Raw genomic sequence first — 12,015 nt, forward strand, 5'->3', positions numbered from 1 at the left:
GATATATTTCAAGGCCAGATGAAGTAAACTCCTATTTATAACATGGGATTCTGTCATCCTAGAGCCTTTCAGTGAGAAAATTATTCACAGGTCTTTCATCACAGAATTCACAAGAAACAGTATATGGCATGAAGAAGGAATCAAAATTTATACAACAGATGTAAAACATAGTACTGTAGAACTTTTTATTTTAATTGCAATATAATGCTGACAGCAAAGCAGTTAAGATTTGAAAACTGTACTCAATACTGAATGTGAAGTCCTGGTTCTAGTGACATCCATGGAAGTCTGATTCATTACAATGCTTCTAGATTCAAAACAAAACCCCAACCAAACCAAAGAAAACAAACAAACAAACAAAAAAACCCTCCACAATCAGAGGTGAGGCTTTTGAGAGACTGCTAACATTTACTAAAGGCTAACAGTTTTCCCCAAGAAATGCACTTTTTAACTTGAAGCCTTTACATCCCAAACTCCACACTGGTCCACAACAAAATGAACACATGATAGTTACCAAGTAAAAAGAAATATATGTCTCCTCAGAAGCACCTTAAAAATCAGGTTTGGTGCTACAAGTAGCTCTTTCAGCTGCACCACCTTTCCTTTTGCAAACCTCCTTGGCTTTCCACTTGCATTTGCACGTGCTACTCACAGTGTTGCCCGATCCAAAGAAAACACAAACAACCAAAGTCGTTTATGCAGTGCTTTATTGAGGGCCCGGGAGCCTGTGGACTAGCGTCCAAAGACAGAGCCCCGTTTCACAGAAAAATCACAGGGTTTTTATATGTTTTCTACACGATTTCTTCATCATCACGATTTCTTATTTCTCTTTCTCTACCTGGTACGATTATCTCTCTGACATTTAAGTTTTTGCCAAAAGGTACATTCCTAGATTATCTCCTAGTTACACTGCTTACATTGCAATATCTGCTATATAGTTCATCTGCAGGTTACATGTGGCCTACCAAGCCTTAGCATAACTACTACTAATGTCAACTAATGCTAACTAACACAGTTTATTGAACCAAATGGCAACAACAGCAGCCTTCAATCATGGCTCATTCCTAATGGAGCAAGGTCCCATTCTGCAAGGAGCAGCACTGCTCTGCTCTGCCAGGTCTGAGTCTACATTTCCTTCCCTTAAAACAAAGAAATGAATGCACCTGCCCTGCTCTGCTCATAAACTTGAGTTGTGTTCATACTTGAGGAGAAGGACCAGGAACTGTTCTCCTGGATGCAGTGTAATCCCACAGCTCACCACCCACGGAGACCAGGAGAATCCTCCACATCCAGTGTGTGTGTAAGGTCTGTTTCATTCCTAGGGCACATGCTCCTTGCTTTTTCCAACCTCCCTGTAGAAGATTCATTATTTCTTGGTTTTGCTGTATCATTTTGGTTACAAGATTGGTCTCTAGTCCAATCTTCCCCTAAAACCTGCCTATTATCCGCCAGGGCCAGCCTGGGACTGGGAACTAGAGCAGGGCTTAAAAAAGGACACAACCAGTTGACAAAACACTGGAACTTACTTCTCATGCACTGGCGTCAGGTGCACAGTGTCAACAGTGCAGAAGAAAAGAAAACTAATCTTCATCTCCTTAATCTCTTTTCATGACAACCGATGTGTTACTTGTGCAAACAGAAATTATGCACTACAAACAGAATCCAATTTTCAAAACAAACAACCCATGTAGAATTTGTCCACTGAGGGACCAGTTAGTAGTAGAGACCCTTTTTAAGGAATCTAGAATTCCTGATAGAAGGAGACAAATGGACATTTGATGTAGTTTAATGTGAGCAACCACATCAGCACAAGCCAAACAAAGGAGATTTTCCTTTCCATCCTTTAAGTATGACTGTAGCAGGACACAAATGCAGATGTCACAGGAAGTTCTTGCCTAGCCTCTGCACACTGATGTGATGCTACCCCTCTATTCACCCCTAACTAAAAGGCACACCTAACCAACACAGCCCCAGCACCATACACTAAAAAAAAAAACAATACCACAGAACAAAACCAAAAACCAAATTACCTGTAAATCAAATGAAATCTCTTCAGTGGATACCTAACCATGAGGACTTGAGAACAATCCATGGCACTGGCAGAAAGCCACACTTGTCATTCCTTTGTGGTTCTCAATTTGTTTCCTAACTGGCCTGACAACGACCCAGGCTGCTTGTGACTTGACCCTACATATTTTGGTGGCAAGAGGACTTTCATGTTCATCAGCTGTTAATCATTTGGGCAGATCTGTGAGTGACTAGCTCACAAGGTCAATCTGTCACCACATACCTGGCCACATTTCAGCGCACTGTTCCGTAACAAAGTAGAAGTTTCATCTCCTTGGTTCTTCACCTAAGATATCATCGCTTACACCACATAGCTAACAGACAATACCTGGATTTCAGAAGTTTTTGGAGCTGGGACAGAACGTACAGACCAAATTTTATGTCAGATTATCACAGCTCCTACTTTTAGGAGTCTTCAGCAGCTGCACTACAAAAGGCTTGATCAAGCAAACAGGATGCAAAAAGGGAGTACAAAATGTCAAACACTGCTTATGTAAGAGAATGACTTCTTTTTAATATAAATTCTAAATATCATACAAAAAATCTTCATGTGTAAAATTATTATACACTTCAATGCTTCCCTGAATTCTCTGAACCTTTGCGAGAAAATATGAAGGAAGAACTTAGGATACTCTTTGGTCTACCAAGTTTTGCTGAGTTTGCTGCAGCTACCAAAATCTGCATACAGATTAAACCCAGCTTTATCACAAGTACCCAGCTCTTTGGCATCAGTACAACAGCTTAAAAAGCATTCTAAAAATGATACTTCTTAAGTTGAGAGTAAAATAAAGCCCTTGCCACCAAACTGGGGCACTACTTAACCATGAGACAGTTAACTACAGCAAAAGCCTACTGACACAGCACAGAAGCAGTGTCAAGCCACTAAAAACATCAAGTTGTTCCAAGCAGCATCTCCTCCAAAGTAACAACCTAGGCAGATCCAAGGATTTCCTGCAATCACATCATCACCTGATCTGGCAGAAAGCCATCCATACCTCTTCCCCTCTGAATCAAGGTGGCAGTGATGCTTTGTGGGTATACATACTTCCTTTCTATCCACTGCATTACCTTAGAATACTTAAAAATAAAACAAATAGAAAGTAAGGCAGATGGCATGTGGGGCAGAAATCAGAAAAAAATAGACTGGAGTAACAGGAGACAGAGAGAGCACTGCTAGAAAAGGTTAAATTTACTTGAAAAAAATGAGTCAAGGAATACATTACCTTTTCTTAAAATAAGGCTGAGTTCAAGGAAGCAACAGCTCTCACTGAACTCTAAAACAAAGTTGTGATTTCCTCTATCTGGTGCACTGGAACTGATCCTTGCCTGCAGTGTCACAGATTTTGAGGAAATGGCCCTCAGATATCTTCAGAACCATTATGAGAGGATCCCCTAATCAGTCATTAATGGGTGAGAGTACACTAATAAAATTTCCTTTCTAGAAATAATATTAAAAAAAAGCTTTTAAATCCTAAAGTGAACAGAAAATGAAATATAAACAATACTATTTTGACATTGTAACCAAAAGATAAACACATATCTTGCCTGTATAAACAGGTATAATTTCCCTGCTAAGCCTGCATGTTTTCTGTAAATCAGTTTGATATTACCATGACTTAAACATGGGTACTCATACAACCCACATTTCAAGAAGGTCGTTGAAAAAATCCCCTGCAAAACATACAGAGTAGTCATAAGAAAAGCAACTACAATGGCACCTCGGTGGGATCTACAAAGAGCATACCAAAGAGAAGGCCAAATGCTTAATTACAGCTCAGGAGTACTACAAGGCACAGAATAACTGAGCAGGGAACAGCTTCACCGAGCTCTGACAGGGGCATTGGACCACACAGCACCAGGAATTTGAGGCATGCAACTGAAAGCGCAGTTCACTTCTTATAATAAATAACAATGAGAAAGGCTTACTGAGATTATGATCACACATCAAAAAATTCAAGTCTAGTCCAGAAGTCCTCCTAAAGAATGAACTGTGGCTCCATGACAAGTCATTATTTCTCAAGTACATATAGGGAGGTCAGGAGGACGCTGTATGTACTGAGCTGAAACACTGGTATTCTTTCTCCAAGCTTGGTCAGAGACTGGGAGCAGAGCAGGGGCAAAAGCAAAGCATTGCAACGACCTTAGTGCATTAGTACAACCTTCTGCACTGCAACCCATTGGGAAGCACCACCAGACCCCCAAAAGCCTGCCTGCACTCTGCCCTTGCAGCAAGCTGGGGAGAGACTGCAGATACACTGCCAAGGTCCCATGCAAGGCTGCAAGAGTGCTGCCCACCCCAAAACTGAACTAACACTTCCCAACATACAACTTCCAGCACCAGCACAACTGCTCACACCCACCTGACATTTTGACCAGGAACAAAGACATATAGCTTTCCACCTACAATAGAAGGGTTTGCAAAGAAAAGCAGGAAGAAAAAAATATACTCCTCTCTATGTGTTTAATATATCAATTTGAAACATTTTGTTTGGGGAGGGAAATATAATTCCTCTAGCCTGCTGTGAATTTTGTCACTAACTCATTGTTTCATAAACCTGGCTCGGGAGAAATGACATGGGAATACAATTTTAAAAAAGAAAAAAAATGAGGAGAAGGAAAAAACAACTGAAGACTTCTTTCTCCTACTCCACTTTCACTCCTAGTCAAAGGAGGTCACTTGAGTGAGCACTCTTAATGCTGACTTCACTCATCAAATGTAGCATTACATTTCCTCTTTTTGGTAAAGCAATCTTAACCCCCAGGACAAGTTTACAGCAGAAGTGGTAGCAACATGACTTCGACATTTTCTTCTGTGATGGTGCAGATCGCTCACAAGAGGGAGTGAGAAGCCATCAGCTTTGTGGCAGGCAGCCACTCCCACCATCAATAAGTCCACCAGCGGGTGGATACCTCACTAAAGCAAAAGCTACACCTCTAAAGCCTTTGACTTTTTTGGCTTATTGATTATGATGAGGAAGAGGTTTGTCAGTCAGCTGCTTTTTGTGTGATGACACTGAATTTCTTCTGCCATATGAGCCGAGGACCGTGACTGCCTGCTGCTGAACTGGGCACCTGCTGAGACCCAGAGGGCACAAGCCAGGTGCTGGACAGGGAGCTTTACCATTTTTCTCAGCATTGGTTATGTTCCAGCTTTTCTTTCATGCCTACTGGATGGCAAAGGGGAATTCAGTCCCTTTGTCCTTCATTTCCATAATTATTGTTTGTGAGCAGCTCCAGCTGCCTAGTGCAGCAATTTCTTGTGTCAGATCTTGCTGCAGAAGCTCACGCTACGTTCTCACCTTTGAAACACCCACCCAAATGGGTGACTGCAGGGACTCACTCTGGCTGTAGTAAGTAGCCACAGGATTCCCACAATTTTTTAAATTACCTTTCTTAAGACATGTTATCCTCCAATCCAAATCACTCCCAAGTGAATTCACTTCTGTTTGACTAGAAAGGCTTATTCCCTTAACACCTAAAGAGATTTGCAAGTCGCCCCCTGAAGTCAGAACCGTAAGGTAGCCAAATATCTACTACAGCCAGCCTCCAACCAGTTCCAACCTTCTCTTTCAAAATCATGAATACACAAAGCAACAAAGCCATATTCCTAATAAGACAAGGACCGTTCCAATCAATTCTAATTCACTCCATCTCCAAAGGGAATCACTTATCATTTCAGGAGCAGATGTGACGCATGCAAATGGGAGTGTGGCTACTGCTGCAGTGAGAACAGGGCACTGGGCAAAGCCAAGGAATGAAACCCAGAGACTGCCTCATAATCAACTTGGACAAATCAGGTATTCCAGAAGTGGTTTTTTTTCATAACATAATATACAATAAGGAAAAAAAAAAAAAAAAGAAACAGAATTTCCCTTCAATCCCAGGATTTAGATGCACTACTTAAAAAAAAAATAAAAAGGAAAGCCATCAGACAGTATTTTATCTACAAGCATCTACTTTAACACATCTCCTCAAAGGATCAACATTACTTGACTATTTAGGTCCTTAAAACATTTTGTGCATATTTATGGACATTTTCCAAGTAAAAGGATCAAAGAGAAGGCAGTCCAAAATGCACTGCAAAATATTCTTATTTATCTTATCTGCAAAATATTTCTTATCATGACTTACATTCAAAGATATATATTCCTGATAAAGTAATTTTCATTCAGAAAGTATATTAAGTATTTATGCATACGTATTCATATACCCTTGGCATTTTCTATTGCCTTCTCCATTAATTTTCTGAAAGTCTGTGTGTGTACACATAAGTATCAGATAGAACAATATCAGGAAATTATTATTTCCACACTGTGTAAACACTGGCTGATACAATACGCTGGCAGAGTTCATCAACGCACATTTTAGGTATTACACAAACACAGGCCCTTAGACTGGGTCACAGCATTTGAAGCAAACCATAATCGATTAATGGGCACCTACCCATCTTAAAAGTCCTCCACTGTGCATTAATACAAGAAAGGTATGACTGCCTAATGGGAGAACAATAATTGTAGCATGTAAGGTAAACACACTCTAAAAGCCTGTTACTGAGTCGAAGTGTTCATCATCTCATTTCATCACCTAGGGGATGAACAGTTACTGCATCATTTAGCACCACGATATTACACACACATCATCCAAGATACAAGTATTCCACTCCACCCCTAAACCAACTCTGAAGCAGTGTATGATGAAGGACAGAGAAGAAAGTCCATTGCACTGATTAAAGAGACGAAAATCAATTCCTGACACACCTTTGGAACCCGGCAGCATTTCTCAATCACGACAACCTAAGGCTATATAAATTAATATATAGAGAGAGAGCCTGGAACATTCCAGTAACTCATCCGAGACCCCGAGAGGGAGGAAATAAACGAGGTTCGAAGCCGCGAAAGCCATCTCGGCTGCAGCGGCTGGGTAGCGGCAGCAGCAGAGCACAGCCCGGGTGCCCAGGAGCAGGGGCGGGAGCGCAGCCCGGCAGCCGCGCCCGCACGGACACGCCGGCTGCTGTGCTGCCGGGCCGGCTCCGCGCCCCAGCGAGGGGCAACAAGCTCCTCCGCCACCACAGCGCCAGCGCCGGCCCCGTCCCCGCCCCAGCGGGCTCCGCGTCCCCCGGCCAGGACACAAGGCCGCGCCCGAGCAGCCCCGCCCGCCCCGCGGCCCGGCGCGCACAGACAGACCTGCGGGCGGGCGGCATGGCGGGCCCGGCCCGGCGCTGCGCCCCGAGCGCTCTGCGGGAGCGCCGCCGCTCCGCCGCTCCGCGCTCGGCCACGGCCGCGCCGCCGCGCCCCGCGACTCCGCCCCGCCCGGCGGTCCCGCCTCCCCTCGGCCCCGCCCGGCCGCCACGGCACCGCCGGACCGCGGTGGCCTCGGGGCCGGGGGCGGTGGCCGCGCTCCTGGGTAACGCTTCACCGGCTTCAAGCCCTGTCCTGATCAATGGGGCAGGTCTCCGGAGCCACAAGTCCTACGAGTCAGAAAGCCCAAACGCCGAGGTCTTCCTCTGGAGGGGAGTTTTCTCAAGGGCGATGCTAAAAACAAAACAACCTGTTTTGGAAATTGAGGTTAATCAAAGCCTTTAGATCCGTGGGAAACTGAAAAGCCTAGAAACCTCGCCTGCTGTTTCTACACTGTCCGCCAGCAGACTTCTTCATCCAATCCCCAGAAAACAACACCCGCTATATTTACCAGAAACTCCACTCCTTACCCGAGCTAACTGCAGGTAACCCTTCCAGAGGTTTGTGGCTAGCCTAAACAAGATTTAGCTTCTTTTTTCTTCCTTAAGCTAGTAATCAGCTCTGAAAGACTGATTTCAGGCTTGTGACAAAGAGATTGTAACACCATTAAATTCCAAATTCTGCAAGACAAAAACTCAAGCCTGAAGGTAGGCAGATACCTGCACAAATGAAAAGGTGACACAGAGTGTGCACATATATAGAGAGATGCTAGAAGAGTGTATCAAAATAACAAATGGTGCACAGGGGTCTCAAGAATAATATTTTTACTAGTTATAATGTTATGAATGCAATGAATTTATGTACGCTTTAGAAAAATCTGAGATTTGTCAGAGGCTTATTTTTTTTAATTTAGCAGCTGCTTAGAAGATTAATTTCAAAACCATGTCGTTTTCAGGATCAAATGCATCTCCAATACAGACCCATCCATCTCCCACCATTGCCATTATCCTACTTGTAGCATATGCTTGCTACCACTCAGTGTCACTGCTGCAACAACTGTCTCAACTCCTCCACTAAATTTGCTGCTGCACTTACTGCTAAAATTGAAGTTTCCATCTGATTTTTTTTAACCAAAACAGTTTATTTTACAAGCAACAGATTTTCTTTAAAACGTAGTCTGCTGCTTAAAGGATACATTCTGATAACACACTGCAGTTACTACAATTTATTATTACCCAGCAAAAGATGGACAAACCCAAAGTTACTTTGGTTAAAATCTCAAAGACTTCACTGGCACAAGGGTTCTCTACTACCACACGGAAGAAAGGGGCCCTGCTCTCAGTTACTTTTCCTGCAGTGCTTAGATAACAAAATTTGGAAAAAAAGAGGAAGAATATTAGTACTGTTCACCTAACCTCCTTTGCCGAATCGCAGAAGCTACGACGCCCTATCCATCAAAGTGGTGGAAACCTTATTTATCTCTTAGCCGCACTTGCACAATGACAGTGACTAACGCCTTATTATAGCTCCAGGAAAGCTATCCCTGTCCTAATGTACCAGTTTGCTGTCCATCATCATTCCAAGCAGTCACCTCTCTTGTAGAGTGTAGAAAGTTTTATGAAGACAATGAATTAACTCCATATAGCAAAGGAACTACGCATTTCTCTAGTACTTATGTTGCCCCGAGCATAACACATATTCTGGACTGCTGACATGGGGGAGAAATCACTCAAATTCCTATCAGAGCAGCAAGATAAGCAGGCTAGGACAGAGGCAGAAGCATCGTAACAGTTCTGGTTATGACACTGTGGGTTATTGCCTGTGGCTCAACCCACAGACTTGATGTCATTGGAACTTGTGTCAGTGGGATGTCATACCCTTTCTTTTTACCAAGTCTGAAGTACTAAGTAATGCCTGCCTTTCTGTTGCAATGATGAACATGATAGGCAGATAATAGGTAGATTAGACACATACACATCACCTTTGAAATAAAATTTAGTTTTAGTCAGTATAGGGGATAGCAGACAATCTGAATCGTTTACTCTTTCCCATGGCAATATATTTCTTGCCAATTCATTTGAATACAAATGCTCTAACTTCATTTGATTCATTGTCTCTGTGCTATCAATGCTTAGAATTTCTACCTGAGAAAACCTTAAATTCATATCAACATTGCTTGTTGATTTCAGGATTGGGAAAATTTGTGTTAGCACTGTTTGAATTATTTTGATGGAGATAAAAAATAAATTTTCTATTTTCATCACTTCCAAATTGTGAATTTTTACCCTAGAAAAAGATTTCTCACACAAACTCACATATATAACCACACATGAGAGACAGAACAGATTTGGGATACTGAAATACTGCATTTGAATGGGTTTTGATCTTCTGCTTCAGTGTACATTAGCAGAGTTGCATACATTCATGAGAAAAAATTGCTAGAGGTACAGTATGCTTATGACCTGCACTCAGATCAGCTTACACTAACAGCAGAAAAAAATACTGTATTGCTCCTGTAGTTCATGTAGTTGTTTCTTTTACATCTGTAATTGTTAGCTTACAGCTCATTTATTTAAGAAAGACAACCTGCCATAAAGAATTATACTGACAACCTTGAATACTATAAGTCCAGTCTTGAAAAGATATAAAGGTGAGACCAAACTTTTTTTTTTTTCCCCATTATCAGCCCGTCTGTTTTTGCCTATTACTCCTACCATTATTCACCATAAAGTAGTCACAAAATAGGTTTCATACAGACAGAATTTTATGCATATATAATTGAGGCTCTGCTTGATCCTACTGCACTGAGGGCTATTCTTAGCCTGGTTTCTTCAGTTTATGTAATGATGAATTTTCAGAGTGTCCCCAACTCACCCTTTAACTCTGAAATGATTGTCTTGATATAACTCAATGTGACTGAGGTATTGAAATTTTCCACAAGTTTTTAAAAGAATGAGAAAGAGACCACATCTTGAAACTTTTGTAAGAAATTCTCCCATAATAACTGATTCTGTGCACCTATTTCTGTGTCTAGAAGAGCAAACCAGAAGTATCTTCCAAAATGCTCAGCAGAAGAAAGACTATAAAAGGCACTGAATGAAGCACCTCACTGCCACGCTTTATCCCACACCCCAGAATCACGTGCATTTAAACATGGGCTAAAAGGGAAAAGAAGCTGACCCAGGCTTTTCTAAGTCAAATGTCATGCAGTGCCGGGGAAGAACGGAAGCCGAACAAAAAGAGTACAAGAACGTGTGAAAGTATTCATAAAACATTGCTGGCTGCTCCGCCTCTCCTTCCTCGGGATCACTAAAACATCGCCCAGGGCAGGGAATGCCTCGCCCGGCCGGCCCCGAGCCCTGGCGCTGCCCGTCCCCGCGTCGCGTCCCCGGTGCTGCGAGCGCCACACGGCAGGCACCCGGGTGCTCTTGGGGCTGCGAGTACCACACCAGCTGCAACGTTTGGACAACGCCTCTTCAGGTTTTCCTCACATTATTTCCATCAAAACACTACTGCGGTTAAAACATGTAATAAGCACAAACTACAATAGTATTTTTCCCCAGAAAATGGTTCTAATCCAACAGTTAGGTCACCAATCTGACCATACATGGAAATTAAACATAAAATAGCAAAAGACTGGGCATCATCTCTTCCTTCCTTCTTTCCACTTCCTTGAAACTGATGATGTACCATTACAAGTCAGGCGAACTTACATTAGAAAATCTGATACCAAGACTTTCCACATGAAACACAGTAGAGGAAAGAGAGGACTGATAAATGCAGGTTCTGTGCAGATCAAGGGTTTTCACTAGAGCTGAAGCATGTACCCCAGGTATGAACGAAAATTTTTACTTATATAGTACATACATACATGCATACATACATACATACTCAAATTATGTATGTAAATTATGTATGTTCCAATAACTCAGCACATTACTTTGATGTTATTCTTACTCATTTTTACATTGTAAGCCTACTGTCACACATCAATCAGCGTGTCAAATTAAAGTAATAATAATATGTAATGTATTCATATGGAACAGACAAGTTAATTGCACGCTGCTGTACAGCTTTCATTTAAAGGAATCGCTCCAATTTTTCAGGTTCCAAAATTCAGCCTTACCTACCAAATTGTGACAGCTGTGGTCCAGGGGTGCCTCTAACACTGAATGTTACTCACACAGTTTCAAGGCACATCAGCGTTAAGTGAAAAGAAACATCAGCCTCTAATATTCCTTTCCTGGTGCTTTTGGGAAGCTCATTCTTCTCCAGCTACCATCTCAGGGATGCAGGCACAGGCACTGGCTGCTTCTGTGCTGGCAGGAGGCTGAATCGCTGACAGTTTCACTGATGCACTTCTCTATCGGATACAGGAAGCCAGAGGAGAGGCACAATCTTTTGTCAGTGCACATGACTTGTGCAGAAAAAAAAGCCATTCCTAAAAATAACTAGGCAGCATATGACTCTCAGTGCTATTTTCCTGGTGGTCTAGTGGTCAGCCCTCACCTCTGAGGTTAACATCAAGGAAAAGATTTCCTATTTCAGTAAATCTCTCTTGTACAATACCTTCGTTTTCACTGCTCCTGTGGCTGCAATCAACAATCTGATCAAGAGAAATTTAGTAAGATACATCACTCATTTGGAAAGTGATTTGCTAAGTGTCAACACAACAGAACAGGATTGATTTGTTTCTATATCTAACAGCTTCCTAGGGCATGGACAAAATACATTTGCCCACCCATCTTATGTCATCAGCATAAGATCACAT

The 12,015-nt window shown here is 42.3% G+C and overlaps 1 protein-coding gene across 3 annotated transcripts in view; it reads right to left on the minus strand.

The window, feature by feature from the left end:
- NCOA7 (nuclear receptor coactivator 7) overlaps window positions 1-11,397 on the minus strand; it is an 81,557-nt gene extending 70,160 nt beyond the window's left edge. For 2 of the 3 annotated variants that reach the window (XM_005518334.3, XM_005518333.3), the window contains exon 1: window positions 7,251-7,343. The gene's annotated coding sequence lies outside the window, so the exon portion shown is untranslated. Of the gene's footprint in view, window positions 1-7,250; window positions 7,344-11,374 lie in introns of those variants that run through there. The other variant, XM_088053175.1, reaches the window with a different exon arrangement.
- Between the last annotated feature and the right edge of the window lie 618 nt (window positions 11,398-12,015).

This window comes from Pseudopodoces humilis, chromosome 3 (assembly GCF_049639895.1).
Source record: "Pseudopodoces humilis isolate 2021_Gansu_Grassland_sample_001 chromosome 3, ASM4963989v1, whole genome shotgun sequence".
NCBI lineage: Eukaryota > Metazoa > Chordata > Aves > Passeriformes > Paridae > Pseudopodoces > Pseudopodoces humilis.